Source organism: Notamacropus eugenii, chromosome 3 (assembly GCF_028372415.1).
Source record: "Notamacropus eugenii isolate mMacEug1 chromosome 3, mMacEug1.pri_v2, whole genome shotgun sequence".
Taxonomy (NCBI): Eukaryota; Metazoa; Chordata; class Mammalia; order Diprotodontia; family Macropodidae; genus Notamacropus; species Notamacropus eugenii.
In genome coordinates this window covers 446,152,165-446,159,173 of record NC_092874.1, presented here as the reverse complement: position 1 = coordinate 446,159,173, position 7,009 = coordinate 446,152,165, and the positions used below count along the sequence as shown (strand labels likewise).

The 7,009-nt window shown below is 35.7% G+C and overlaps 1 pseudogene; it reads right to left on the bottom strand.

Annotated features, from left to right (window-relative positions):
* Positions 1-359: 359 nt before the first annotated feature.
* On the bottom strand, positions 360-5,256 carry LOC140532286 (uncharacterized; annotated as a pseudogene).
* Between the last annotated feature and the right edge of the window lie 1,753 nt (positions 5,257-7,009).

Below are 7,009 nucleotides of genomic sequence, written 5' to 3'. Positions count from 1 at the left end.
AATGCATTGAGGTACTTGGCTTTTACTATTCACAGAATTCACATCTATTTCAACTTGTAACTCATTAACAATAATAATATGTATGTGTTTTGATATTTATGTGTGAAAATCTCAAGTATGATTTAAGTGTGAGGTATTGTATCCTGCAATTTCTCAGATGTTGCAAAGTGGCAGATGAAAATCATATGCATTAATTTTGCTATTTTCTTGGGAATATTTAACATCAGGAAGTAGAGAGAGTATCCATATGTATGCATACATTTTTCATAAAGAAATATGGGAGAAATTCTGCCAAAGAGCTATTCTTAGTTATTTTCCAGTTTGATTTTATGTTCTTAAAGAACGCACCATTGTCTTATTTAAGTTAACAGCTGTTTGGACTGAAATAAACATAATAAAAAAGATATAAAATACAACTAAATACACAAAGACGTATAAAATCTCACATTGGGAAATCACTTTCCATATCTTTCTTTTCCTAGTATTCACTGTGCTAGTAACTAGGCAGCATTTTCATTATCTATGCAATATTATAATGTAATAACTAACTTGAGATTACTTAGGTACTCACAATTGACATACACACATAACTTGAAGAATTGGCCACCTTCACAATGCTAGTCACTATTTAATAACACCAAACAAATTTTATGTTTATAAAAAAGAAAAGATGTCGATTTAAATGTATCCTAAATATGCTATTTATTTAATTAAAACCCAACTCCTTACCCTGTCATATCAGACCAACCACCACAACCTTGCTCCCATTTACATTTCTGACCTTATTTCAGGGCAGAGATGCTTTCATTTTCATTTTCATCTTTCCATTTCTCACATTTAGCACAGCATATGACAAACAGTAGGAGATTAATAAATGTTTGTTGAATTGAAATGAATGGTTCCTCTCACGAATTATATACTGTTGACAAATAGCTTTTCTTCACTTCCTACCTCTTTTCTTCCCATTTTGTATTGCTCATATTATTTCCTATTTGCTGAATGCTTTCTTCTCCCCAATCCCAAACTCCATCTGTTGATATTCTGCCAATCGTTTAATATCTGGCTCAAGTAACATCCACACCAGGAAGAGGCAATTCGTGGCCCAGTGCCTACCTTGAAGAACTGTGAGTACTAAATGAGATATTTGTGGAACAGTGGTTGGCACATGGTAGGTGCTATATAAATGCTTAGTCCCTTGCCTCTTGAAGCCTATGTGATCTTCTTTAATCCTCAGAAATATTTTTTCTTGTCTAATATTATAAAATGTCATTGACCTTTATGATCTGTTCCAGTTTTAAATCAATGATGCTTAAAAACCTCGAAGATTCCATTCATTTCAATAATCAATCAATCAATTTATACACAGTTATGGCAATGTGCCAGAAACTGTGCTAAATGCTAGAAGAACAAATAAAAGCCAATTTCAAGAAGCATTTAAATACTTGCTGAATATTATAACCTTTCTTAAGTGTTATAAAAGGAAGAAAACAGTTAAAACATGGACTCTGCTGTCATAGAATGTAAAGTCTCATGGAGTTTTGAAACTTACACAAATAACAAAAATTAATAAAAACACACAAGTACATTAGAGATGTGACATCTGTTTCACTGGCTTTTCCAGCACAGATTAAAGACAAGGTTATTGTGTCTCTAAGTGCCAAATGCAACGTTGTGGAAATGGCATTTTTGACTGTCAGCTTTGACTTTCAGAATCTTTAGTGATAGCTTAAGAGGAGCCAAAAACACTGTTTTCCTTACATGACTAGAGAGAAACTGGAGAAGACAGAGGAAAAACAAGAGTAAGAGTCATTTATTAATTCTTGATGAAATATCTTTATCTTGTGGGGAGAAAATATAAAAATTTGTGGATATCATAGTATTACAGATGAACTTAACGGTGAGACTGGTTTTCCAGAAGAAAGGCAAGAAAGGCACTTGCAGGAATGATTAGGAATAACTGAAATATTTGTCACAGCTAAGAAAGGGTAAATCACAATGTCTTTGTATTATTACTGGTTTCGTCAACAATTATTCGAATAGAAAGTAATGTTAATATTAACCAGTTCTAGGAGATTTTGTGTTTTTATATAGAAAAAATGAATCTGTTTACGGGGAAAGAGCTATGTCTAGTTTATTCAATAATATTGAATAAATTGGAGTGGCGAATTCAGTAAGGGAAAAAGAAGCACACATTTAATTAAGTGCCCATAAGTACCAGGCACAGTGCTAAGCACTTTGTAAATGTTATGTCATTTTTGTCCTTCAGACAACCCCATGAGGTAGGTATTAGTATTAGTATTAGCATTAGTATTAGTATTAGTATTTTATTCACTTTTAATAATTTAGAAACAGAGACAGACAGAGCTTAAGTCACTTGCCTAGAGTCACATAGCTAGCACATGTCTGAGTCAGAATTTAAGCTCAAATCTTTCTGACTCAAGGTCAACAAACATGTATTGGCATTTATTATTTACCATGCACTGTGTACCAGATACTGGAGAGAGAAAGACAAAAATAAGCTAGTTCTTGTCCTTAAAGGAGCCTCCATTTTGTTTTGGGAGATATGTAGATAAGTGTATTTGTGTGTATGCGTGTATGTACATATACCCCAAAAATGTATACATAAATGATTCAAGATAATTTGGGGGAGGGAGGGCACTAGCAGCCTCAAGAAGCAAGACAGGCTTTACTTACTACAGGACACTCTAAATGTATCTTGAATAAAACTAGGGTTTCTAAAAGGCAGAGGTGAAGAGGGAGTACATTCCAGAAATGGGGTACAGACAGCACAAAGGCATGGAGATGGGAAACAGAGTGCCATGAATGAAGAACTATTAAATTCATGTGATTGGACTATGTGTGAAAGAAGACTGATGTGTAATAATGATAGGGGTGAGGTTATAAAGGGCTATGAATAGCAAGCAGATGAGTCTCAATGTGTTCCTTAAGGCAATCAGGAGGCACTCAAGTTTATTGAGTCAAGAATTGGAAGTTTCAGATCTTCACTTTAGAAAAACCACTATGGTAGCTTGTGGAGAACGGATTAGTTCAGCAAGGCTAGGCAGGGAGACCCATTAGTAGCCAATTGTCATAGTTCAGGAAAGAGGTAATGAAAGTTTTCACAAGGATGGCTGATGTGTGTAAGTGGAAAACAGGGGCCTGATAGAAGAGTGGAGGAAAATGACAAAATTTGGCAACAGATTGGGTTAAGTGAACACAAAGAATCAAGATGAAACCAAGATTTTAAATTAAGGTGAGTGTAAGACTATTGATGCTTTATATAGGAAAGTTCAAAAGAGAGAACAGTTTGAGTAGAAAGAAAATCAATTGTGTGGGTGTTGTTGAATTTGAGATACAAATAAGGTATCCATGTTGAATGGCTAATAAGCAATTGGTTAAGAAGCAAGATAGAAACTCAGGAGATAAGAGACTAGGTTTGGATGTGTATCAGGAGTCATGGGTATAGAAATGAGAATTAAAACCATGGGAGCTAATGAACCTCTAGGTGAAATCTTACACACAAAAGAGAAAAAGGCTAGGATAGAGCATTGGCACACAACAAAATTAGGGTTTATGATGATGATCTATCAATGAAAACTGAGAAAGATCAGTCAGCCTGGGAACCAAGAGAAAGTAGAAATGCTCACAATGAAGACTCATTTGGCCACAACATCAAGAGTAAGTTGGAGTGAGGTGAGATCTTCTGGGAAGTCATAATCATACTTCATACAGTTAACTTTAAGGAGGTATCAAAGCAGTCACAGAGGAGAAGGAAGCATGTGATAGCATGGTAGCAAAATTTAGCAGCTGATTGGATGAAAGAAGTAAAGGAGAGAGAAGAGATAATTGTAACACCAAGGTTTAAAAGATGAATGACTGGTGGTACCACTGAAAGAGAAAGGGATATCAGAAAGAGGAAAAAGTTGAGAGAAGGATAATAATTTCAGTGTTTGATAGATTTGTTGGGAGGTCTTTTGTTTACAAGGAAATGCTTCCAAACCTTAAACCACAATAGAAAAATGAAAGATTGTTGTTTCTACTGTCACTGACACTACTACTATTACTTGTTTCATCATTTTCATCATCATTATTGGAGTTTCCATCAGAGTAAAGAATGAGTAGAAAAATAAAGGGGGTCAGACCAGTTTATGTACCAAACATGAGGCATAATACATAGTATTTACTAATAACCCTACACAAATTTAAGAATTTTAAAGGAAGGACCTTAGTATTTTTGATGGAACCCACTTGGAATATTTTTGAGAGGACATTAACAAGACTCAGAGAACATGAGAGGTCATTGATGGCTTACAATCTATACCTACATCAATGAGATCATAGATAAATGAATAAACTATTGAATGAATGGAGATGAATTTATGAAGAATTTACTAAATACTAGATATTGTACTGAGCATTAGGGATACAAAATTGAAAAAGTACAGTAGTCCCTCTTCATGAGGAGTTAAAATCTTTTTTTTTTTTTTATGACTCACTATTTTCTTTATTTGTACAAAATAGTGAGTAATCATACCCAGGCTGGGAAAACAAAAAAAACAAACATAACAAAAAAATGGTGGTTTAGGGTTTAAATAAGTCCTTCTGTCCTGAGGCATGTATTTTGAAACTTTGACAGTAGCAGCTTTAGCTCCAGAATCTTTGGGTTTGGACTTGGCAAACTTGGAGTCAGTAAGTTTAGCAGCCTTAGAGTCACTGGGCTTTGTGGTCCAGTGATTAGCAGCCTTGGCAGTCTTGTAATCAGACTTGGTGGCCTTGGGGCCAGATTTGGTAACCCTGGAATCAGACTTACTGACCTTGGTGATAGACTTGGTGACCTTGGGGTGAGTGGGCTTGGTAGTCTTGGGATTAGTGGTTCTGGCAACCTTAGAGTCAGACTTTGTGATCCTGGGACCTGGATGTTTGATGCTGACCCTATAGTATGGAGCCTTTGCTGCCATCTTGAAGCCAGCATGCTGGGTACTGCCCTGGAGATCTTGGGTCTGAGGAGCTTGACATTGAGGGTCTTGGTACTCAGGACCTTGATGGCCTCTGCTTGAGCATTGAAGGCTTTGGCATTGTTGGCTTTATCTTCTTTGACCCCTTCTTGCTGTGTTTCTTGGCAAAGTGCACATTTCTCAGAAACCTGGGGTCAGTCCCTTTCAGAGACTTGTATTTCTATAACCTAGGTTTTTCGATGTGATTTTTGTGCCATTTTTGTGATTTATTGTGGGTTGTACGGTTCTTAGACTTAGTCATCTTTATGCCACAGCCTGTGTTAACAGGCACTCCATCTACTGGAAGAGACCAAAGCCAGAGAGAAAACGAGGAAAATGAGGAGGTACATTCTAATGAGAGAGATGAAATATATGAAATTTTAGCAGCAAGTCTCATGGAAAAATCTAGTAGCCCTTCTAATATTGAGGCAAAGCAGATGCTAATACATCTTCTTTAATATCAAAAAAAGTGAGGGGTTGGCTATGTTGCTCAGAGGCAAAGAAAATATGTATTTTATTCTTCTGTGCTCCAGGCTTTCCTGCCCCTATAATAATATAAAAAAAAAAAAAAAAACAAAACTACAAAATCACTTGATTATATTTTTTATATGGAGAGTGTCAGATTTTTTCTGATTTTTATTCTTAACTCTACATTACATCATATACTGTAAGTTTTCATGTATATATGATATATATATATATATATATATATATGTATGCATTTGTATTATTCATTCTTTTCTTTAGTTTTCCAGGTCAGTTCTGAAACTCTAGTTTAGTTGTGAAACTCCCTCCACCAACACAACAAAAAAAAATAAAGTTGGTATAGGTGCTTCTGGACAAATGTTACAGACAAATCACTTACCCTCACCAGGTCTTGGTTTCTTCCTCTTAAAATTAAGGATTTGGATGTTTTCCAAAAAGCTGATGCTCTCTTAGGTTTCATTAAGAGAGTCATATGATATAAGACTAATGAGAAAATAGTTCTGATTCACTTGGCCTAGGTGCTTACTTATGGGTACCACACTCTTAGGAGGACTCTGTTAGAAGAGCAGCTAAGAAAGTGAAGGTTCTTGAGGCCATGACACCTACAGACATCAGCCCTAAATTCAAAGCTTTCAAAGGGTGATGTTTGGAGATTGGGAAATCATCATGAAAAGTGTAGCTAGGTTACAGATTGATGTGAGGAAAAGCTTCCTAACATTTAGAGCTATCTCAAAGAGAAATGGACTGCCTTCGACCATAGTGGTTTCTCCCTCTCCTGATGGCCACTTGTTTGTGATATCAAAGAAATAATGTTATTTCAGGTGCAGGATGAGATCGTTGCTGAAATCTTTTTTTTATGTCAATGGGGATTCTGTAATTTAAACTCTTATTATCATTCTATAAATCAACAAAAACATTATTTATTAAACACTTAAAATATTCTTTAACTCCAAGTCTTAGCACAATGCATTGCAACTGAAATATTCTTTAATAATATCTGAGTGAATGATTGTGCTCCATTGCTAATGTGTCATTCGTTACATTTATATCCCAACATCTAATACAATGCCTATCTATTATTAGGCACCAAATAAATATTTATAGATTAAGTGAAAGTTTGTTTGTACCTTAGAATTATCCATTTTGGATAAAGTGACCAGTAACTTGGAGTGCAGGATCTTACCACAGAAGATATGTCACATAGGAGACGAGAGAAAATATATTGTTTTTCTTTTTCATAAATATACTTCAGGGAAGGAGTAGCAAAAAGGAATCTCTGATGGAGAGAAAGAGAGCTATTTTTCTAATAGGGCTTATCTCTACTTAAGTAAGGAAGTTCCAAAATGTTAGCAATAACTAAGTGCTGGGGATGGAAGCTCAATTCCAGGTGGACAGTCTCGGGCGGGTAAAGGTGGGAACTTCTAAATCTTAGAGTTCTCACGAGGCCCCCCCAGGAAACGACTGGGAATCGAGGTGAACCGAGCTATCTCGTGTATTTCCGCCTCTTCCCGTGAGAAACGTGATGGGAG